The sequence below is a fragment of the Kryptolebias marmoratus genome, linkage group LG1 (genome assembly GCF_001649575.2).
Source record: "Kryptolebias marmoratus isolate JLee-2015 linkage group LG1, ASM164957v2, whole genome shotgun sequence".
NCBI classification, from domain to species: domain Eukaryota; kingdom Metazoa; phylum Chordata; class Actinopteri; order Cyprinodontiformes; family Rivulidae; genus Kryptolebias; species Kryptolebias marmoratus.
The window spans coordinates 16,476,769-16,501,254 of NC_051430.1; the positions used below are offsets into that span (position 1 = coordinate 16,476,769).

The 24,486-nt window shown below is 39.3% G+C and overlaps 1 protein-coding gene across 10 annotated transcripts in view; it reads left to right on the forward strand.

The window, feature by feature from the left end:
* The first annotated feature begins 1,689 nt into the window (after positions 1 to 1,689).
* mef2cb (myocyte enhancer factor 2cb) overlaps positions 1,690 to 24,486 on the forward strand; it is a 68,813-nt gene continuing 46,016 nt past the window's right edge. For 3 of the 10 annotated variants that reach the window (XM_037977841.1, XM_017427939.3, XM_017427943.3), the window contains exons 1-2: positions 1,691 to 1,959; positions 10,530 to 10,650. The gene's annotated coding sequence lies outside the window, so the exon portion shown is untranslated. Of the gene's footprint in view, positions 1,960 to 10,529; positions 10,651 to 13,185; positions 13,548 to 24,486 lie in introns of those variants that run through there. The other 7 variants (XM_017427934.3, XM_017427938.3, XM_017427937.3 and 4 more) reach the window with 4 other exon arrangements.

The following is a 24,486-nucleotide window of genomic DNA, read 5'->3' on the forward strand; positions in this document are numbered from 1 at the left end:
GTTTATGGCTTCTCTTATGTCTTTTACTCTTTAACTGATTTTTACCGTCTTTGATCTTCTTTAGTTTTGCTTCCTTATTTTGTCTTTTTCCAGTCCGACCTTGGCAATGTAGAGCTCTCAAACTGGTCTCTACAAGCAATTTGGTTTATTTAGCAGCTTTCTTCAACCAGCATGACCCCAGTACAGTTACATCACTGTGTCTGATCAAAACACTTAACACATCCCTCATCTAGGCTTGAGATAATTTAATAATCTTTTACCAATATCCACTGATTCACTTCCCACCTCCTTTCCCACCCAAAAAAATTACTGAATTCCTGTCCGCCATGAGGTCATGACAACACTAGACAGGGCAAACACTAAATGCTCAGTAAATAGGGGTACAGGTAGTAATGGTAATAGAAATTATCCTAAAAAACAGATTAGTTTAGTATCTTTGCCCAGAAACCTGTAAACAATACAACCGGATCAATACAAATTATGTTTCACTGTCAGAAGTGTGAATATCCAACATCCAGAGCCACACTGTAGCCATGCTTTCACTCTCTCACTGTGGATTCACTCTTTTGGATGTATTCTGGGAAAAAAAAACTGATCTATATTCTCCTCAGCTCTCCCTAATATCATCAATCACCACTTAAGTTATTTAGTTGATAAGAGGGATGTACAAAACACTAATTTGTGTGTTTGGTGTCATAATGTACATCAGATTCTGGCATCAGATATTTGAGCGTGACTGGAAAATATTAGATCAAATTACCCCCGTGCCACCCGCATAAAACTCTGTCAGTGTGCAAATGCTCACAGAAGATATTATGATTTAAGCTTGTTGATTCTTGCAATGTACCGAATGTGTCATTAAGAAGAAAAAATGGCTCTAAGTCATGATGCCAACAGCTTACAGGGAAACCAGACTTTTTTTTTTTTTCTTTGGATGGAAATGTATGATTTTTATCAGGCAGTAATGACAAAACAACATTTCCTGAGCATTTTGGTTTTCAGAAAAAGCAAAACTGTAGGCGGATTTTAGTCATGGATACACTCAGATAAATGAGCTTATAATTACCAAATTATAGGTGTATACCGCTGCACCTGGTGTTTTGACATTTGACAAGATGCTATCAGTGTTAGTTCATTTCTTCCAGTGGCTAATTTATTTATGATTCACGCAGAGTACACTAATTCTGCTTATGAAAGGGGTAAGATTATTTGCTGCAGCTATGTTTATTTATTTTTAACGTGTTGAAGCTGTAATATCTTAAATCATCAACGTTTACATAAACTCTCACTCAAGTACTGTAGAGTTCTCTTTTTGAATATGGCATCTCTTCTGTGAAATATTTGCTCACAAAATAAAAATACTACTGTGAGTGGCTTCGTCTGTACAAACTTTGATTATAAAGAGTACAACCAGCGGAAAGAATGTTGTCCATATAGCTGTGAGTTTTGGATGTATGAAGGGACAAAGGTAGTCTTTTTTTGCAAGTGTGAAGGTGGCAGCATTCTTGAGGGGGCACATATCCCAGTGCTGGCAAAATGTCTGAGGTATTGGAGTGTGTGCAGCAGGAATGGGGTAAAGAGGATGGGTGGGGGTAACACTGATCCTTTGGAAGGCTAAATTTACTCAAGACTGATAGGAACAGGTGGATTCAGCTGGGACAGCTGGGTGGTGGGGGTGGTCAGACAGAACCAGACCTGGTTTCAGTTCAGGCAGAGATCGGGGGCAAACACACAACCCAAATCAGGGTTTCTGTTCAAAGCCAGCTGGTCTGGCTTTATTACATGCAGGACATTTAATTTAAGCTAATTTTAGTGACATTTTATTTTTTACTGTCTTTTTATTTTTGGTTTGTTTTCCACTTTTTTATTTTATTTAATTTTTTTGATCATTTGATTGAGCTGGGCCTCAGCTGGTACTGCAGAGTGTAACTTCCTGGGGAAGCAGAAATAAAGGCACGGGTGAGTTTTTTTTTTCACAGTACACCTATTCCTAACCGTTTTTTTGTTTCTCCACTATTTGTCTGAATCTGATTCTGTCAGCGGAAAACCCCTCCGACCCCCCCTCCAGGATTTCAAACCATACTCTGCGCAGCAGTTCATAGCATGTTTAACAAATTGAACTTATGTATATATATATATATAACTTTGAGCCTCTCAGTTGCAAGTGTTGTGAAATGTGGTTTAAATTATCAGAAAGAAAAAAAAGAAGCATTGCCTTAGAGTTGTGTTGGTTTTGGAAATGATTCATTCCCAAAAGATAACTTACTCATTTATTGCTCACAGTTGCAAAATGTACCTTTCAGTCCAGTTATTGTAGGCAAAATGTTCTGAGCAAACCTTTGAAACATAAAAGTAAAATTATTTTAAATCAGTAAATACGTTATTCTAACCAAATACACAAAAGAAAAATGCTTTTTTTTTCTCCTTCTTTTACTGATGTTTGTGCCAAGACAAAATGCAATTTAATACCAAACATTTTTGTTCCTATTTAGGGTTGATTGGTAGATTATATCTACAGCATTAGACACAAAATATGTTGTTATATTTGATTTTTGATTTCATTTTACCCTTTTTTACAGATTTGGGGGTCCAAGTTATTTTAGATTAAAATTGTAAATCTGCAAACAAACACTGACAATCAAAACTGTCAAAATAAGCAAACTTTTAGTTTGTATGTTCTTCTTTTTTGTACTTTGAAAGAGTTGCTCTTACCACTAACACGCCCAAAAAGCAGTACCTTTAGAAACTTTGACCCACTTTACAGGAACAGCTTAGTCCCCACCTATTAGCTTTTCTACCCCTAAAATTCCATGGCTTTGATGGTCAGCGGAGTTAAGGAAACGTGTTGTTTTCTTTCTCTGTGGGGCAGTGAATATTTTTACGCAGCTGCCACTCTGCCTTTTGAACGTCAGTTAACTTTCCAACTCTGCTCTTATTTTTTTTTTTCTTTTCATTGAATTTTTTAATATTATTATTATTTATAGTGCTAATATATATTTTTTGTTAGTGCTAAAGGCTAGAATAAAGGAATAACCTTTTTCTTTTAAGTTGAGACAGTCACCTAACACATGCGTGAAAAGGTAAATTTACTAAATTGAAAACCAGAAAGACATAAGGTTCCTGTTTGTTTCTGTTTTTTTCATTCTTCAATGTATTTTAATTCAATTCAAAGACACTTTTTAAAAGTAATTATCTAATTTTCTATTTTGATTGTGACAGGAATCACGGTGTTAGTTTCTATGGTTATTTAGTAGCATAACTGATCCAGATGCTCTTGAGTTACAATATGTGTGTCACTGTAGAAGGTGTATTTCATTTTTTAAACAAATAATAAGTGAGCCGAGACCGTTTACACATATGGGAGTAGTTTTGATTGCAATGGTATGGAACGCACATGTGTTTTGGTTCTGTAATGGTTTACAGTAGTCCGTTTGCCCCTAGTAGTCCCCTTTTCTTTTTTTTCTTTTTTTGCTCTTCTTTTCATTGTTTAACTTTGAAAGATTTCCAGCAGCAGTGCGTCCTCCTGTATGATAACTTCTTTTCCTTCCACCCCCTGAGCACTGATGAGGCCAGAAAACAGTATGACGCTTCTCAGCTATGATACAATACTTGTGTGCTGGGGCCGCCTAAATCTACAAAACATGAGCGCTGGCGCTACGCAGCTCTTTTGATCTGCGGCTAATCTCAATTGCCTGCTTCCCCTCTGATCATGTATGAATAAGAATGAGTCGAGGGTGATCCTGAAGGCACAAAGAGCTTTAGACGCCGCCGATCGTCTGCCGAGCTCCACCGTGTAGTGCAAGCCCGAGTCCTCAGTCGCTTGGCCTCGCAATCGCACATCTGAGCTGGGGAATCCTCATTTAGACACATATATTCCACTGCGCTTGCTTTCCTTCTCAGCAAGATGTTATCAGCTGCTTGTTAGGAGTGTGGGAGAAATTGCACAGCCATGCTGAGTGATCTTTAATTGTCAAGAGAATTGGCAGAGGTCAACAGCTGCAGGGTGAACTTCTGCTGTGTCATGATTAGTAAAGGGAATTTATAACATTCCAGATTTTTCGAACATTGAAACACATGGGTCATGTGAAACCTTGTCAAAAATTATAAGTGACATAAATAAGAAATGGTCAAAACTGTAGCTATGATCTTGAAATTTTCTAACTAAGTTTCCTACACAGTCGTACAGGTTATGTTAGAGCTTTGCAAACCTTTTTATGATCAAGATAGCTGCTTTATAAAAAAAGTTGCATCTATTTGCTTCAGCAATATAAAATGAGTCATGAGTAATGTGGGAGTAGGAATACAAAATCCTACCAATGCTGCAGAAATATATAGGCAATGTCTTTCAAATTAAGGCATATTAATAAATTAAGGCATATTAATGTTTCGCTATATGGTTTCCCTGAACGAAGGACCAATTTTCTAAATGGTTCTTACTATGAACAGTCTTTGTTATGATTCAAAGAAACAAACTGACGTAACACCCCATTACTACTAACTTGGTTTCTTTAACTACAACAGTCTTTATCGAATGATGTTCTTGACAAGTAAATTCGTTTTCATTCATTCAGTTTGTAGCTTTTCACTAATCAACCAGTTTTTTATGGGTGACATTACCATGTTTGTTACAATGTAAATGTTTAGCTGGTGAATGTTTCATTTATTTAACCTTTATTTAACCAGGTAAGTCCCATTGAGATCACAATATCTATTTTTAAAGGAAGCCCTGGGAAACATTGGGTCTTGAAATTCATTTACACATTGCACTGCAATGTGCTTCCTACCTAAATGTTGTTACAGACCAATCATCTTAGAACAGGGGTAGGCAATCCTGGTCCTTGAGTGCCTATCCTGCATGTTTTACATGTTTCTCTGCTCCAACACACCTGATTTGGATCAATTGGCGATTAACAGGCTTCTACAGAACATGAAGAGGTAATTTAACCACTGCATCAGCTGTGTTGGAGCAGGGAAACAAGGGAAACATGCAGGATAGTGGCACTCGAGGACCAGGATTGCCCACCCCTACCTTAGAAGTTTTACTTATCATGGTGACGTCAAGGATCTGCTGGGTTTACAAGAACGACTTTGATCCACAGAGAACAAAATCCATTGCTCAGAAAACCTGAAAGGTTCACGACCATTTGTTTTGTTCAGGACAGTCCAGGACAATCCAAGACACACCTGAACAGGTCAGTTGTTTTAGCGACATTTGGGATTTAAACAATACAAGTTAGGTGGAATTAGTGTTGGGAATGACCAGTGTATGAAACATGAAACTGCGGACCACACTTCAGCAGATTTATGCCATTTAAGTAAGCATGAACCTTTTTTTCTTCTTTTTTTTTTTTAACATTTTTATGGAACCCACACAGGCTTATGGTCAATTCCACTTCTGCACACTTCTGTACACTAATAATGCTTTTTCAGACACAGCTTTTACACCACTTCAAGAAACACTTTTGAACACCCCTTGAACTGAGACCAAAACAAAAGTAACACTGGCATCTCTCCTTTATAGGCACAATTAGAGAAAGAGCAGCAAGAACAATGAAATAACTGTGCCTGCACATGGAGCAGTTCATATGAGGATTATTTTCCAACCATTCAAAAGGAGGAAAAATCATTAGCAGAAAGTCAGTTTCTTCCCCCCACCCCCCTCACAGAGCAATCTAGAGGAGACAAAAAGAACATTTAGCCCTTGATATACAGACAGAAACCATGACAGTTAGGCTGGCTATTCATCGAGAAGACATGGAAGCAGAAGAAGGGGTTAGAAAATCACCAGTGTCAGGGATTTAAAAAAAAAAAGAGAAAAAAATAAAATGAAAATAATTAAAATTTTGGTGTGTGGGATAATTGTTACTGGTATTTCATTTCTGTTCAAAATGGCCTTGCTTAAATGTTTAGATGATTCTACTAAATGAGCACATTATAATTCTATTCATTAAATAAAGGGTTTAGGATTTAACTGAGGGATACCTCTTGTTACGACACGTGCTGTACCTCTTTATGCTGTGTTGAGAAGAGTGCAGACCTCCCCTGCAGGCAGCACACTTAACTGCAGTGTGTGTGTGAGTTTCATGTGGAGCAGATGGCACACTGACGGCACCTGGCATGAGGTATATGCATTAATGACACACGTGAAATTGTTTTGATTATAAACAAAATCAGTCAGCAGGTAATCAGGCCTTATTAATCAAAACTGTATGTCAACGTGACTTCTTCTCTTTCAAATATCCAGATGTCGTTTCGTTGTTTGTCTAGCCAAAATCATTAAATCCAAGAGGGGTACTTCCTAGTTACTTTGTAATCACAAATACATACATGACAGTGTAAATAAGTGGAGAAGCAACAGGTTTGATCAACAATTCAGCTGAGTCAGCCAATGCACTACCAGGACCAGGACCCCGTTCTTGTGATGTAACTCGAGCCTCAGGCAGAACAAAAGAAGAGCTTGTTGTTGAGCGTGTGCCTCATCCATAATTCAGAAAAGGTGTACTGACAGAATGCTGTTTGTTAAATACAACATGCAAATCTCACACATGACGCTGCTTGAAAAGAGCTTATCTTGTAGCCATTACAGTTTAGGAGACTTTCTGACTATATTATTATTCCATTCAGTTTATACTTGACAAGCTGGCAAGAGATGTCAGCGAGATGTTTGTACTGGCCTCACCACAATGACAAACTGTGTTATTGAAGTGAATGCCTTATACGGTTTTACTGAAATACTGGACCACATCAGCCAATAATAAACAAACTGAACTTTTTCCTCATTTCTTTTTGGTTTTCCTTTGTATAAAATGTAGTATACAAAATTGCCATTCATTTAAGGCCAAAATTAAGTAAGTTTGTCGTAGATTATTGTAACCCCTTATGTTGTTTTATAAAGTAATGTGGTATTCATAAAAAAAAAATAAGAGGGGGTTAGTGAAATTAATAGCTTATGATGGCTGCATGATAATGGCAAGTCATTTAGATGGACCTTAAATTTCACCAGACATTTTAAAATGTCACAATAAACATTTAGAAGGCAAATCACCTCATGGTACTAGTGCATATGGTTCCAAATCATTCACATTATGGATTAACTGTTGTTATCATTGAGGAATCTCATGTTTAAAATTAGAGGAACTGCACAAACAAGTTAAAGTGTGGTTTTGTGGAAAGGTTATGAACAGTTAACATCTTACCTGTTATAGGTAACAACAATATGGAGAAATATGTTTTATTCTGACAGAATTTACAAGCTAACCGCTAACCCATGTAGGGCCTAAATGTAATTTCTGGTGAGTTTTTATTGTTTTTATAAAACTTTGCACAGCCATCAGTTTAACATTACATGGTTATACTGGCAGAAATACTTTGTCAACAATGTAAAAGTGCAAAGGTTTTTTTTTTATTAAATTTGTGAGACTGAGGCTGTTTTAAGATGGTCATGACTGTTTTGACTAGCTGTTAGCTAAAACACAAAAACGTATTCTTCAAAATGAGTTTGTTGAAGAGCTATCTACAGTAAGATATTACATTATTCATAACCTTTTCAACAAAATTCCTTCTCAAAATGTCCAAACTATCCCTTGAAGTTGGGAGGGAATGCCACGTTTGCGTGACAAAATTGCTTTCTTTTTACACATGAAGACTGTCTCATGATATTAACTCCCTTCTTTATATAATTAACAATTGATGAATGTCGACTAGAGGAATGTATTTGTATGGTTTGAATTAATTAAAATGGATTCATCACCTTTGCTCTCCTAACTATATTGTACAGTGGTGGAATCCCTGAGACATAATTACTGGTGACATTGCCCTCTGAGTTTCATTATGAACCTTATTATTAAGGCTCTTCACATCATGTAAAATATACGGCTTCAGATGACTAACACAAAGACCAAATGTGGGGAAGAGAAATATATATATATATATATATATATATATATATAAATTTTCATATGTGATCTGACTTCTAAAGTAGGTATGTTTTGTGTAAAAACAGAGCGTATCTGGACATGCCTGGGCAAACTGGACAAAGAGTGGATGTAGGATGGTGCAATGGTGGGAACAATAAACAAACAGATAAAATAAAAGTAAATTATAAAAAAGATAACAGTTATAAAACACATTGTTGTACAATCTGAGGGATTTATGGAATGTAAAGATATGTAAGAGAGAAACACTAAAAATTTAACCTGATTAATGCGAAAAACGTGATCACGTGTGACAGAAATGTGTTGTTAAACCAGTTCATATTCTGGGTAAAATACTTTCCCATTGAAAAGTGTATGATCTCAATCATAAAAAACTTCAGGAAATATTGTAATTTATTTGTGTGGCTTTATATTTTTCCAATGACTTGTGCCCTTCAGACTCTCAGAACTCAAAGGAAGAAAAGTACACAACAATATACAAACACTTGTGAAAAAGGGGAGTCTTCAGCTTCCCAGCTGAGCCTGTAAGTTAAAATGGCCTGCAGGTCTTTCTGTCCCCACTGTGAAGGCTTTGGTCGTCACGTCGTGTAGCATCAATCTACTGTCAAAATACCAAATGTCTCCGAAAATCATTAGGGAACGAGTGCAGGAAGACTGACTGAAATCTGTAAATACCAAATAAAGCTGGAAGCATCCTCAGACGTATCCGACATACAACAAATACTCTCCGTGTCTCCTTGTGCCTCTGTAATAGCTGGCTAATTCTCCAGAGCGGTGAGGCAGAGTGCTTGACAACATCATCGACTGTGACAGGCAGATTGTGTTTTCACGTGAGCATGATCGACAACAGATTGCACTGAGCCCAGGCTGTTCCTGTTTGCCCTGGAAATGTGTTTGTGTTTATTTTTTTATTTTTTATTTTTGCTTGAGAAAGGCAGTCTTTTCCTTCTCTCTTTTTATCTGTTAACAACCACCCCCCCACACACACACAAATTTTCAGATGAGCCATTCCGTGTATGTCTAAGACAGCATCTGTGTGTGACACATGCTGTAAAGTGACTGCCAGGAGAGGCTTAAGAAACAATCCAAGCAAGATCAATATCTCCAAACCGCACTTATGTGTTTGACTTAACATCCAGTTGCAGCTTCCCCTGTTGCCTTTATACGCCAAACCTCACAATAAACTGCATTTACCCAAAGGCCTAAAGTGTGTATCCACACACTGTGACATATTGTAATTACATAATGGTCTTGGCAAACTGTAAAACAAATTTTAGTTTTTTTCACCAGGATTTGATGTGACTGTCAACCCACACGTTAACGCACACGCAAACACTTTTCAGAACATTATTTTGACATGGGGTTGTGTGGAAGGGTTATAAGCAATTAGTGTATTACCTGTTGTCGATGGCTTTTTAAACAATTTTCGTTTGAAGAAATATTATACCCCTGCAGGACGTACCCCATGCTTCATGAAAGTGCAACAGTTAGCTGCTGCCACTACTTGCACTGGCAAATCACTGTAATTTTCTTTGTAAATACCTGTGTAAGGTGAAATTGACAACAATGTAAATGATTTTATGGTAGCATTTATACAAATCATTATAAAACCTTCACATTTGGAGTTGTTTTAGGAAGGCAACAATCCACTTTAGTCTCTGACCTGCTCCCATTAGCATTTAGGCCACCACTGTGGTCAGATTTAAACTGTATTTCTCCTAAGTGGTGCCAATCAAAAACTTATGCTACAGGTAAAACATTAATGTTTCATTACCTTTCCACAGAACCCACAATAAGTTTAAAGTTTCTGAACTATTCCTTCAAGTCCAGCTAAACATATATTTGGAGTATTTATTTGGTCCAGGAAGGTTCAGGTGGCAAGAAACAAATCAATTGGTTCATTTAGTTAAAAAAAACAAAACATTTGTATCATACATTATATATTACATTATATCATATCATATCATATCATATCATATCATATCATATCATATCATATCATATCATATCATATCATATCATAGAGAAAAGTTCACAATCTACAGTTTCAAATCTGTAACATTCTCATCTCATTTGTGTACCAAACAGAAATTTATCAAATTTAAATGGTATAATGTGACACATTTGTAAGCACACAGAACAAGAACAATAATCATCTAGCAATAACACTTTAAGCTGGCTTTGTCTTATTGACATTTAGTGATACAGAGAACAAAATATATAACAGTTCTCCTTATGCTTTGCATTAAAAGTATGAGGAAGGAGTGAAGCTGTAAGTATGCTTTTTCCATATTTTCCTTTTCCCAGTTGACAAGTCAGTGAGTTATATATGAATATGCATGACCCAACACTTGCCTTGTTTAATGATTTTTCCACATTCAAATGTATTCTATCCTCAATCTCAAATTTATTCCTCTGTACTAATATGGCCATTTCGACACACACATGTGCATGCAGATATTACAAAAAAAAAAAACAGTTAAAAGATTTTTACCCACTATATGCAGCTATTTGCACATACATGCCAACAGTAACTACTTCAGTAGCAGGTTCATCTGTCCTCTCCTCACATACTTTACTTTTTTTTTCTCCTAGGTGCCAATGAAAGTCAACCTCAAGCATTGTGAAGACTAAAAGAACCTCTCCAATGAGCTGCTGGCAGACTGCATAGAGAGCCAGGGCACGTAAGACAGAAGACGAAGGAACGCTGAATGTGGTACAGTCACAAAACCACCCATATACACATACTTGTCAACATGTCACCAACAGAGTCAATGCAAATGCATGTTGCACACACTAAGAGGTCTGAAAGGGGGGGTGAAATTGTGTCTGCTGAAGTTGTGAAAACTGTGCTTTGCTTCATGCACGTTGATATGCAATGCCATTGATATCTGCCATGTTGCATTTATGAGCCAATGGTGTCTAACAGACTACGCCTTATCGATTTATTATGGAGGTCTGGGGTCCAGAGGAAACGCTATTAAAGATTAAAGGGTCAGGTGATGTGTAGGTGGTATCCAGAGTCATCAGACACCAGCGGCTTCAGTTACATGCTGTAATGTCCGCCCGTCAAACAGATTATCCAGCTTGATTTATTTATTAAGCGTTGTCCCCCCTATTTCCTACCCTGACTGACTGGGTGGCAAAATGCACTTTACAACAGGTGAACACCAGAGAAAGGCAAAGCCCAGGAATCTCCTTTGTGCCTATTTACACTATTCTGCATTTGTATGTGTAAGGCAGTGCAAGACTCATGAGATTGGTCTTTATCATTCATCCACATTTAGTAAAACTGCCTGGAAGTTCTCAACCCAACTGTAATGAGACACAATACGAGTATAATAAGCATCATTCAGGGCAGACGTGTACAGTCTTTAATTTGATATAGCAACCATTTAATGTGAGTATAATAGAACTGTGGTATTACAAGACGTACATATCTGTGCTACACATCTTTACAAAAAGCCACACCACTGCCTGTCTTCTTCGTCTTATCTGAAGTGGCAAACTTACTGCTCTAATTGTTATCTTCACACTAATAGAGTGGATGTTTTGAAATCATTTGGCTGGATGGATAAAGACTTGGTAATTCCTCCAGTGCTTACTGTCTGTGTCATGGCTTATCTGTGTGAGATAGCTGCATGGGTCCTGGGAGATAGAAAGTATAGTTTCATGTTTGAGAAAGTAGGCAGCATTCGCAGAAACCCGAGCATGGAAAGAATTATTGAGTTTTTCTTTTTTGCTTCACTTACCAAGATAAACCAAATGATCGGACTGTGTTTTTTTGGACTTTATTTTGCTGAACTGAATTAAATGAGGGTAAAATTGAGTTTTTTTCAGTGGTTCTTACTTTATAATTATTATATTTAGAAAGAAAATTATGTATTCTACTGTTATTCTAACTTTTCTGGAAAATTTTTTTTTTTTTTAAATGCACAGAATCAACTTTTTCCACCTTCTTACTTCTGCTGTTTTGGCAGTTTTAAAAAGTCTCCATGGCAAAGTCAAGAAAACTGGTTAAAAAAAAAAAAAATAAACACGATTATAAAGAAAGAAACAAAATCCACACAGTGTTCTTCCAATATTGATGGTTAATGTGTTCTTAAATTAAAAAAAAATGTGTAAGCAAAGTTTGTGACAGCTTCCATGTGTGTTTCTTTACCTACAAGAAAAAGCCAAAGTGACTGAAAATAGGTCAAATGTACCAGTCTAGCAAAAGTTTTGCAAAAGCAGCGTGTGTTTGACTGCAAAGCTCTGTCTTTATAGAGCTCCATCACCCTGCTTGATCTCTAATATTTATTCTTGACAGTTGTCTTACTCAGTCTTTCTCTTGTCTTTTGCTTTTAGCAGCAGATTCACCCTTATATTTTCCACCTAAATGTCTTCTCCCAGATGTTGCACTTGTCGTGTTTATTCACACAGACAATGGCCAGCCTGGTGTGGGTCAATCATGAGACTCAAACTTCCATGTAGATGCAGATTCAGCCATGTGCTTTGTTTACACTGAGTACGTACCAGCATTTCCGAATTACTCCTGGACTAAACTTTTTTTCAAACTGCCCCATTTGATGTATTTCGGGATAGCCGTGTTTTATGTTTGATTTTATATGTTGCATTGAGTACCTTTAAGATAAAAAAAAAAAAGTTTGAGAGAGTTTTGCCATAACCTAATTCTTGTGACATGCAGCAAAAGCCAGTAGGTGAAAATGCAAGCTGCCACAACAAGAACTTCAACTTTGGCAGCTTTCTGAAGTTGTTAATCGTGCTTTCCATTGGACCATTAGTTAAAGTAGACATCAGCCCATCGTCTTCCTCTAGTGGTCCTTCCTGAGCAGTTAATTGTGCGTCCACTCAATTGGAGCTGACGCGATAATAAAGCATAAAGAGCCATGCCTCGTTCATTAAAGTGGAGTTGGGAAATGTGAGACCGCCCCCTTTTCAGGAGTCAAAAAAAAGGAGAAAAGAAAAAACAAAAACGTTTATTTCTCCTCGCAAGGGGAGAGTAGAGAAGGTTTAGAGGTGTGTGTGTGTGGGGGGGGGGGCATTCGCTGACGGAAGGACCAGAAACAGCTCCACAGCACTTCACCTCCACCTCCTCCACCGAGTCCCTCGCCGCTCACCGGCACCTCGCAGAGAGAACAGGCGCAGCGTCCTCACCGCCTCCAGAGCAGACACTGTCCGATCACAGAGGGTGGGGGGAGCGACGAAGAGAGAGAGCGAGAGAGAGAGGGAGAGAGAGAGAGGGAGGGAGAGGGAGAGAGGAGTTTTCTCTGATATTATACAGACTCCTACCACGTAGCTACTGTACGTTACTTTTTTTTTTCCTCCCCTCTCTAAGCGGCGCCTTCTTTTGCTAAGTTGCGCTCCTGGATTTTAAGTGCGTCTCGGCGAACTCCGTCCCCAGCAGGCAGCGCGGCTCCGACCTTCCTGTCAAACGGCCGGGCCAGACGAGCCGGCGGACCGCTTCTTGTGTTTCTCTCTCTTTTTTCCTTTTTTTTTTTTTTTCTTTTAAAATTTTTATTTCTACGTTTCCCCTCCGTCCCTTCCTGCCTCCCCCCCCCCCTTCCTCCTCCTCTCTCTTCGGCCAGGAGACGATTTCAGAGCAAAACAAAAGTAAGTACAACACTTGACCCTCACTCTCGCACGAGAAACAGTTCCATCATGCCCTTCTTTTCAGGCTGTTTTTCTTTTCGCTTTGTAGAACTTGAGGAGGGTTTGTTTATTTATTTATTTATTTCATGCGCGCGCTGCCTGAAAGTGCATTAACTGCGTGTATCGATTTGTTGTGACCTCTGTCGACTTAACGCCGGTGACAACTCTGCTACTGTAATTACAAGGTGACATCAAATAGGAGGTTAGGGTCTATTAGGAGAGTCAAGATGCGTCTCTGTCTTGTATTTGGCGGTGTCTGTGCTGTGTGTTGACCTTGTGCAGCTTTCTCATGACCACATGCAGGCGCACAAAGCCCCCCCCCCCCAAAAAAAAAAAAAAAAAACACTGAAAAGTCCCTCTCCTTAACTCTGATTCCTCTCAGAGATGACATCTAAAAAGGCAAGTCTAAAAAAATGACCTGGTGTAGAATTGTGACTACAGTTGGAGATCAAAAAACAACTTTTAAATCCTCTAAAAGACAACAAAATTATGTTTAATTTACGCACAGCTAAAACACAATTGATTATCACCTATTTAGGTAAAACACAGCCAAAAGACACACAGAAAAACGCCTCGCTTTATGTATGCGTATCAGAACTGAAGTACACAACAGATCACAGCTATCCCAGTTTTTTTGGTATAAGGTGCATTTTGACAGTTTTTAAATAATTCTAATAAATGAGTCAAGCTCATATGATAGTCATTTCCTACAGGGGAACATGGTTCGGTCACTTATCCAATGCAGAGACACAGAGCAGAGTGCAATAAATCAGTCTCTTGGAGAAGATTTGTCAGTCTGAGCTACAATTTTACAATTTTCCCTCTCCGTGACTTTGTGATTGACTTATTGTACGACAGGAAATGTCATATATATTTACAAGGTGAGCTCAGTTGGGTCTCAGGTGGCTCCGATGAACCTGTTGCAGAGAGAAGATGGATTAATCAGGACAACATAATTAACATGTGGCAACTTTCACTTGCTGCTGCTTTAGAGTGAAATTAGAATATTTTTTTTTCTATGCTTAACGAGGCCCCTGAAAACCTTAGATTGTTGTCTATATAAAAATACCACAGCACACTTTCTTGTAATTTAAGGCCAGCAGTGGAGCACACAAAGTTTTGATCGTTTAGCTTAATTATATAAATCAGAACTTGTGATTTTGTAATTTTATCAGTGTGTTTAGTTTTATTTTAAAAGTTTAAAATGGCAGCTGTATTTTTTTATTAACAGAAAGAAGGCAATATTCACAAAGCACTGAGATCTACAAAACTGATCAAAGTTGAAATACTCCTGTGTAATGCAAATATGTAATACTTTGACTTTTTGAAAAGTGCTGTTCTCAGTGGGGAAAGGGCTGATGACTGTCACAGCAGCTCAACTTGATTTGTTTGTCTGTCTAAAACGGACTGCATGCGTTCAGTCACTTAGTGCTCCGTTGCTTCTCTCAGTGAATTCAATATGTAGGAAAAAAAATGTCCCAATTTGACGTAAACGCAACATTAACAATACATTTTCACCACTTAACAGGATGTAATGACCTGGTCATTGTCCCAGTATTTTTCTTCTTCTTTTTTTTTCCTCTTTTGTTGATTTCTTTAAATTATTTATCTATCCACAAAACGATTTCACACCTGGCCTTCGCTCCTTTTTGACTGTTGTCAATGAAGTTGTTCTGTGGGGCTATCTGGCCTGTTGCTCTCTTGGGACTTAGCGTTAGGTTAATCCGCTCAGAGGAAGGTGAGGACTCGCATGTGGACCCACGATTACACACAGAGGACTCTGCCATCCGAGCTCTGTAATCTCTCAGACCCTACAGAGACGCACACACATCCACGCGTGCTGTGGGCAAGCACATCCCAGTGCACAGACGAAACCCTGGATCTTTCTCATGCACACACACACACACACACACACAAACACACACTTTTTTTTCAGCGCATCAACACCCACGCTACCTGGCCTGCACTGCTTTTGTTTCTCTTATTTAGTTAGGTCCTCCAACCTCTCGGCAAATCATTTGGGATTTTGGGCGCTGATTCACAAAACCAACAGTGACAACACACTCTTACCCTTTCTCACAGAGGGGGGATTAGGAGGTCACGTGTCCCTCTGATTGGCCGGGGCATTGAGCCGATTGTCAGGTCACTTTGCTGTACACCAGGGGCTCAGCAGAGCTTTAGTTAAGTGAGGGGAAGGGACACGTTGTATCCCAAGCTGTGGGGTTTTGCGAGGTTTTGCGTTTAAAAAAGTTCTCTGGTGTGGAATAGACTGCTGCAGACATCTTCAGTTATAAAGGTCCAATATGTCGTCCCAAAATGTGTAAGATAAAGCCCGTATACAACTTTAGAGATGTGTCTGATCGTAATGAGAAAGTTAACTTTCAAGTGGTGTAAAATGTTTGCTATAAGACCTCTGGACTGCTCAGAGCAGAGACATTAAAACGGCACAAAAGGCTCATTTTAGGAGTCCTTCTTCATGGAAAACCTGATCTATAAAAACATTATTCTTAATGAAAACATCAGATATATTTATGTTTAAGCAAATAGTTTAATAGCCCCTTCTTGCTATGCTTTAAAGTTTTTTTTTTCTTTCACTAATAGTTTCAAATATTCTGGAAGGAGTTTGCAGAGTTTGCTCAGTTAAACACCAGTAAACCATTTATTTGCAGATAGCCGCTTGGCAAGATCTGAAAATAGATATTGAAGAACTGTAATTGGACTTCGTGCCCTTTGGCTCAAATGAAAAGGTAATATGAGAGTCAAGTGTAGACAATTAGATTTACTCTAGATTATGAGAATAATAACTTCAACTACTGAGAATTTTCATTGTGTTTTCTGGATTTAAAAAATAGCATTTTGTCAAGATTAATATATTTTTGCTTGTTTGATAGAAGATAAAAATACTTATGTCTTATAATGACTGAATGGAAAAAAATGTGTTTCATTTTGTTTTAGGCGAAATAAGTTTTTCATTGTTAATACTTACTCTTTTTTTGTTTTTTTGTTTGTTTTGCTATGTTTTTTAATGCATTAATATAATTAGTCCCTAATGAAAAGTGCAGGGGTTAACCTCACCACTTGATCATTTATTTAATTCTTTGTCCAAATTGTTGAATTTTTTTATCCAAATGTCTGTTTAAGTTTGATGTAGAAGTTACAGTTACATCTAAAAATTTTAGGAAATGTCAATAATCTAAAATAAACAACTCAGTCCTTGAGTGGCTTATGGTGGGTTGAACGCATATATTTGAATATGTCCTGGTTTTTGCATGATAATGCAAAGTATTCTTCTATCTCTATCTAGTAATTAGCAGTGACGTTCTGCAACTTTCTGTGTGTGTTGTAAATGGATTGGTGTGTGTGTGTGTGGGGGGGGGGATGTTCGCTGGGGTGTTAAAGATCACAGAGGAATATATCAGGCTTTGATGTTTAATTGTATTGTAAAACACACTTTAGAATATTTCTGCATAAAGTAGACTTCTGGCTGTGCTGTGCTTTGTGTTTGCTGTTTTGTGCTTTGTGTGTTTGTCTGTCGGTATGCGCCGTGTGTCTGGGAGGTTTGCGCGAGTGCACGTTCGCTTTTCTGTCTTGTTTCTGTGTGCTTGTGTGTTCGGATGTTTGTGCTTCTCTTGTCTTGGTTTTGTGGGGTTGTTGCTGGTGTATATTCAAATGAAAATGCATGTTGTTTTTGTTTCTTTTTCTCCTTTCTTCTCATACTGATTTGATGTCTTGGATGATGGAGCAGTCTGGAAAACAGTGTCAATGTGAGGGGCTGATAAGGCAGACTCAGAAGAGTGATGAATATGAAAACAGACAAACACACACACACACACCGAGAGAGAGAAAAACATAGACAGAAATGGGTTTTAGCTGGGGTTAGTTAAAAGCAGAGCGACATAAAGTTTGGCCTCTGATCAGGTTATTCTTCTTGAATGAGTGATGCTTTCGTGATGTCATGCTTAGCACACTGATCTAGATGAACAGGATGTCCTGCCTTCTTCATCCTGTTTCCTGTTTCCTGCCCGGCCTGTTGGTCATTATTACAGCAGCTGCCTGCTGGGTGGTCTGCGCTCAGTGGTGCTGACCACACAATCATATCGTCAGCTGGAGCCCACCTAACGAGACACCCAGAACACCTTGCCATAGTTGAGGCCTGCACTATGAAATATTTGGACAGTGAGAGTCTTGGGAGGCCAGAAGGCTGGAGGAGTGCAGGGAGCAGAGGACTTTGAATGATAAGTCAAAGAGAAACATTTAGAGTAGAACAGAGGTAGGACTTCTTTGTCTAAACATCGAATGGTTCATATCAAACTAAATGCCTCAGTATCAGGAGTTAAACGGCAAAATAAAATTGAATCAAAGACCAAATGTTTAGAAATTACTTTATTTATTTTCCCAATCAGGCACTTTATGTGACTGCTCATCACAATTTCAATTTATTGTAACAGACAGTATTCAGTATTTCACAGTTAATCTGTGCACCTGCTAATAATATTTTTTTATATATATCAGTTTAGCATAAATTTTATTGAAGTGAATTTAAGGAATTCGTTTGAGAGATTCTTAAAGTTCATGTTAGATATTTTCAGAAAGAGATACCCTTCTTGACATCTCCCTTTCGTCATCTCCCTTTGGTGTGGGACATATTTGGAGTACATCCAATGGCAACAAAAATGAAGGGGGGAAAAAAAGGTGCATAGAAAGGGAGAGAGTGAGGTTAAAAAAAAAAGTAGAAATGTCTACCAGCGGCTGCAATTTATCTTTGTCACAACTCTAACGTAGCCAAGTCATTCCGCATCAGAGTCCAGTGAGACGGCACAGAGGTAGCTCTGTGCCGTGGCCTCACACAAGCTCAGATCCATCTGAAAGCCCCGCCGCTCAGTCGGCTGCCACAATCCGAGGCGCCGCTGCTGCCACTGCTCCACATCCACGCTGCTTCTGAGCTTCACATTTGCTGCTCAGGTATTTTTAGCAGATCTTGTGTTCACACTGACTTCACAGGAAATTTACCAAGTCAGGCTTTTGTGTGAATCTGCTTTTGTCACGAAACAAAGTAGCACAAAATTTCAAATGACTGTCAGTGCTATTGATGAATCTATTTGTTTCGGCTCTAAGAAACAATAGTACAGTCTTAGACATAATGCTTTATTTTTAACCATAATTACAGATTTTCAACTCCAAGGGAATACTGCTGTAAAAAAAAAAAAAAAAAACATTGGACAACTCATGCTCAGAGCTCACAATTTAACCAGACGGTGTCCTGCCAAAGTCCACACAACTGTTCCTTTCCACTGTCATCTGTGCCATTCCCAGACCGAAGGCCAGCCTATAAAATAATGTGCAGAATAGACCCGCTGTGACCACATGCATCACTAAGCTGAGCAAAAGAATCAAAAAAAAAAGGAGGCCTGAGATGTACAGGAAAAGAAGGGAGCTACAGCTACAAGACAAAATTTAAAAAAAAATAATTAAAAAATTAAAGATTTATAATGTTTAAACCTTTCTACAAAAGGGTGTAAGAATTCAAACTTAATTACCACAATAACATTCAGCAATTTGAACGTGCCCTGAGGGTGGAGAAGAGTGAAGCAACGCCTACCACCCACACCCCCTTTTCTTTCTCTTGGTCAATTTTTTTCTTCTTTTTCTCTTTTTTTCTTTTTAAACATTTTTTTTTTCAACTCCCTCTGCTCTGTGATGTATGGCTTTTTCCTACAGTGGCCCTTCCAAAGTGCAGCTCGTGATGTCATTAATTTTATTCATACTTTATGGATGCTCTGTCTGAGAAAAAAGAGAGAGAGAGAGAGAGAGAGAGAGAGAGAGAGAGAGAAAGAAACTGAGGAGGGACGAGGCGAGAAAAGAGTGAGGAAGATGGAGAGAGAAAGAGGAGGAGAAGAGATGGCGTTGCGGAAGGAGATTTTCAGTGCAGATGCATGTATAATGAATGAGGGGGCACTTTGTTTGAAACTCCAGTCCACTGCTTCACTTCAAGGTTTGCTGGGCAGAGTGGGGCCTCGCGGTCTCACACCAGCCACTCTTTTTATCCCGCCAATAGATGCTTTCACCTGGCACAGTGGTTCGACCCAGTGGAAAAACAAATATAACCTTATTTATGTATAGAAACACACGCGCACAGGGTAGTGACAATGGAGTAGAGGATTGGGTGGAAATGGTGAAGACTGGGTGAGAGAGGAAAGAGGTGAGTTTGTATAACAGCCCCATTGCAATGACGGCCAGACGATACTGAAGAGAATGCTGGCACCTGGCCCACACTTCCTAAATAGTGCTTGCTACAGAAATAGCTCAGCCTTGATATTGACTTTTGTCTTCTGTATACGTGTGTGTGTGTGTGGATTTGCACGTGGGCTTGATGGAGCGACAAAGATGGTTTCATTGTCTTGTGAAGACTTTTTTTTCATTTTCTGTTATTTACCCACTTGGGTATTTTTCTGTTTCCTGTGTGTTTGTGTGTATTCAAAAGCACAAGGGAGTCTTTTTTTTTTTTTTTTGTTCTTATCATTATGGATAAAAATGGCCTCTGTCTTATTTTTGGCCCAGCGCTGGACTCATGCTTTTATAAATAGCTGAGGAAGTGCGGGGGATACCTGTCGTGGCTCCAGCCTCCAAACAGCACAGTCCCAGTTCCTCCACGTCACGTCCAGCCACTGCCGGCCCACTCCGGGCAATGACAGAGCACCACCCCCCCTCTCTCTCAGGGGCCAAGCAAAAGAAAACAGGATGGCATGCAGATTGAGGGTGTGAGAAAATCAGTCTCTGGAGTAAAACGCCTGAAGGGCTTGGAGTTAAGCATGAGAAGTCTCAGCTGACTCTGTCACATTACGTTTAGATTAAAACGTAAGGCTTATTTATTCTCTGAGCAGCATAGAAATCACAAGGAAGACGGTTAAGATGGGGGAGAACAAGATAAGGTCTTCAAAATTAGCATTGTTGATTTTCAAGTCATTTATGCATTTAGGGGCACCTAGTGGTTTTCTGTATTCTGACAACTCTGGGTCACGGTATCTTATTTTATTTTCATGTTTCAGCAACAACAGCATCACATTTCAGTCAGTGTCTCACTTCTGGACATTCTGACCTTCACATTTAGGCTCAGCCTCTAAAAGGTTATGGTATGAAGGTACTGTGACCAAATTTGTGGTCATAATATCACCAAACGGTTTTTAAAGTCAAGTCAAACAACAAAACAGAACAGCTAATCAAATATAAAAATCAAATATTTAATACATGTAATAGGGAAAAAAGAATAGATTACAATAAAACCTCAGCAAAATACATAAGTTCAAAGAAAGAAAAAAGATGCATCTTCATAAGAGAAATAAGGCTGTACCGTATATAAATAGAGAGGTAAACTGCAAAATCCTGATCGCCTTAATGTATTAATTTGGATCTTGGAACTCCAACGAGAACCTGGTCTATTAAGCAGGGTGCTCTTACTGGTGTGTGGAAGTTAAGAGGATAAGATGAGACCAAACTTTTAAACTTTAAAAAGTAAGCAATAAAAACAGCTTAAAATTTATCTGGAAAATGACAGAAAGTTGGCGAATGACCTTCTGTTCATAATGACAGCCATGGAATGACAAAGCGTTTAATTTAAAAAAAATAAAGGTGTTAACAATGAGCGTAGGTCTGGCTTGTAACAGCATAGCATCTGTACACTTACTGTGGAAACGGAACCCATTTTTAAGTTTTTAATAAGTGGGCAAATGACAGTCTTGCTGATTAATCCTGTTATCCTTTACTCCTCGACCATCCTATCTAATTGTTGGAGCCACATTATCCCCCTCAGATGGTCTTTCATCTATAATTCTTTTAAAAATGAGTGTCATCCCTGCTGCATCCAAGCCCAAGACATTATTCACCATCTAAATGAGTGACACTCTGCATCTTGGCCCCTCACAATAGGGGCTCGATAATCATATTATGAGTGGGCCAGAAAGAGAGTGAGAGTCTTTGCAAACCATTACTGCCCTTGATGGACTGTCTTTTTACACAGCAAACGAAGAGTTTTTTTTTTTCTTTTTTTCCTCTCTCCTTTTTTTTCATGTTTTTTTCTGCCCGCACTTTCTCTGTGCAGGGAATTGTGCCGCCTTTTATTAATGTGCTTTTGACAGCTTAATTTGATAAGCGGGCTACTTGTTAAAGAAACCTCAGATTGTTCTCATAGCAAGAACATGCTTTCTCTTTTCTGTTCGCTTCCGTGTTCTTCAAAATGCAAGCAGCACGATCTGTCGATGACCCAGTTCCGAGAGAGGGGTCGAAAACACAGAAGAGCAGCGCAAAATGCCCAAGAAGAAGAGCGTTAAGAGAAGATAGAAGAAGAGGGAGAAAGAAAGACAAAGTGTCAAAGACTGCTACATAAGACACTTGTGGAAACATAAATGTTTATTTTTTTTTCTACCTCCCTCTTGCTTCCCTCTGTCTTCTTCCTTTGCACTGAGCGGCCTACCTTCTGGGGCTGCTCTTCCCTCTAGCCTAATCGGAAGAGAAACGCTGGGAACGATAGCAGGGATTAGCTTCCACTGCTCGCCAGTTCCCCTTGGTTAAGTACACGTGTAATGAGTTGTTTATTTGGGATAATGCACAGTAGGCACAGCAGAAGCCCAGAACTGCTCACCTCCCTCCTTCACTGCTTACACACACACTCAAATATACTGTATGTGCATAGAGTACATATAAAACAAAACCAGAAATGTCCATGAACCATACATGGTGTGAACATTAACATGTGCAGTTCTGTGCACATTCCCACACACAGCCGTAATGCAGGTCACTTCGTGAGAAGAAAAATGTGCAGTTTGTAGTTGAGTGTGTGTATCTGTGTGTGTATGCATGTCCGCGTGTGTGTGTTTGTGCTTGTGTCTGTTCTCAGGCCTACCACGGGTCAGAAGGCCGGGGAATTTTTCTCAGGGTGAAGAGAAGGGGAAAGAACTGAATGATATGAGAAAAAATGAAGGAGGGATGAACCGAAAAGAAGGAGAAGGGATACGCCGTGCCCACTACTTGTGTCCAGCGCGCTTGTTGTTGTTCGTGTGCATCCAAGTTTGTGTCTACGCACATGAAGAGGGGGAAAAAAGCCGCTGCTCCGTGGATGGGACGTGCTTTGCTATCATTGGTGGGGGGGGCTTTGGGTGGGAGGGGGGCAGGCGAGGTTATGTGAACGGTGCAGCTGCGCTCGCAGCGGAGGGATTTGAGTGGAGGGATGGAGGGGTGGATGGGTGGGTGGGGGGAGTCCAGGCAGCCAGGTCCTTCATTGAACCACCAGTTTGCAAAACAGAAGACAAAAAAGAAAAAAAAATTCAACCGTACATTGAACACAACTCGCCGCTGCCCCTTCAGTGCACTTCCTCTACTGCCCTCTCCTTCACCACTCCATTTTAGTTTAAAAAAAAATAAATAAATAACGAGTAATGCTTGATAGCAAGGATAAAGAGTGCAAGACAGAGGAAGAGGATGGAAAAAATAGTTGTGATTTATACACAGCACAGTGTTTGCTTTTCTGCCCATTGGGGTGGTTTTGCTTTTTTTTCTGATTGTTGCCAGAGCAACTCTAATAATAATAATAATAATAATAATAAAAATGATAATCATGAACATTTTTCAGGGGATTTCCCCCTGACTCTGCTCTCAGAGAGAGATTCTGAAATCTTTCGAATTTGTTTTAAAGATTCCTCCCTGCATGTCACATCTCCCTCACCAAAAAAGCCGGAGCCTACATGGTGAAGGATGGCGAGGCATACTAAAACCCGAACCTGCTCGTCAACCCGTGTGATCAGTCGCTGTAGAGAGACAAGGCAGAGGTGGCTGAGAGACGACAGAACACAGAATGGCATCGGCGTTGCGATGCTAATGCATTCAGCCTGCCACCATATCCAACAACAAGGCAAAATATCACACAACTCACTTCACAAGATGTTCCTACAATAACAACATCAACAACAACAGACATATAAACGCGCACACACTCGCGCAGACGTACAGTCGCGCGCGCACACACAGGCACGCACACATGCATAAATAACCGCACATGGTATGTTAAAAACCAACGATGAGGAACAAGATTTTGAAAGCAAACAAACAAGTCAGAATGTAAGGAACTTGTCGCAGACTTTGTGACAGAAAAATAAATGATAACTGGAGAGAGGAAAAAAAAAACAAAACATGTTTTGTTTTGTGAGAAAAGCAGTTAAAATGTGGTGGTGCACCAGAAGTTTACATTCTGAGATGAAAATATAGCTCAGAAAAAAAAATAAAAATCTGTGATTCCTCTTTGTTTATGTATAAACTACGTAAAGTACAATGAGTGTTTAGCAAAAAGTAGATGGTGGACAAACAGCAGCAGTACTTCAGTGTGAAGGGTGATACAGCAACTTTCACTGAGGCCACATCTTGAGAGTGAAGGCACGCTGCCAAACCTTGTAGATTTGCAGCAGTAATTTAATATTTGTTTGCCTCTATTATTTCATTCTTCCCCTTTCTCCTTCCTTGACTCTCTCTTGTATATGAGGGTTAAGTAACAGTACGCTTTATCAGATTACTGGGTCTGAGGTCTCTTTTAAACCTCACTTTGCCATCTTGATGTTGTGCAGCTGTGCAGACTCTTTAATCACATGCTATCTTTTTTCACTCACCCTCTCCTCCTCTCCTCCCTTCTTCTTGTCCTCCCTCCTCCCCTAAACATATGTTAATTGGCTGCTTTCTGTGACAAATTACGAGCGCTCACTTTGATGAGGTCGGCTTGTGATGGTGCTGGGAGTGGAGTACAGTGGAACTGCCAGACCCTCACCAGTCCCTCCCCCCCCCTGCTTTTAACCACTCCAAAAACGAGCGCGGCACCCAGCCGATGAGTAATGAGAGGCTTGGACTGGGTCTGGCCGGGCTT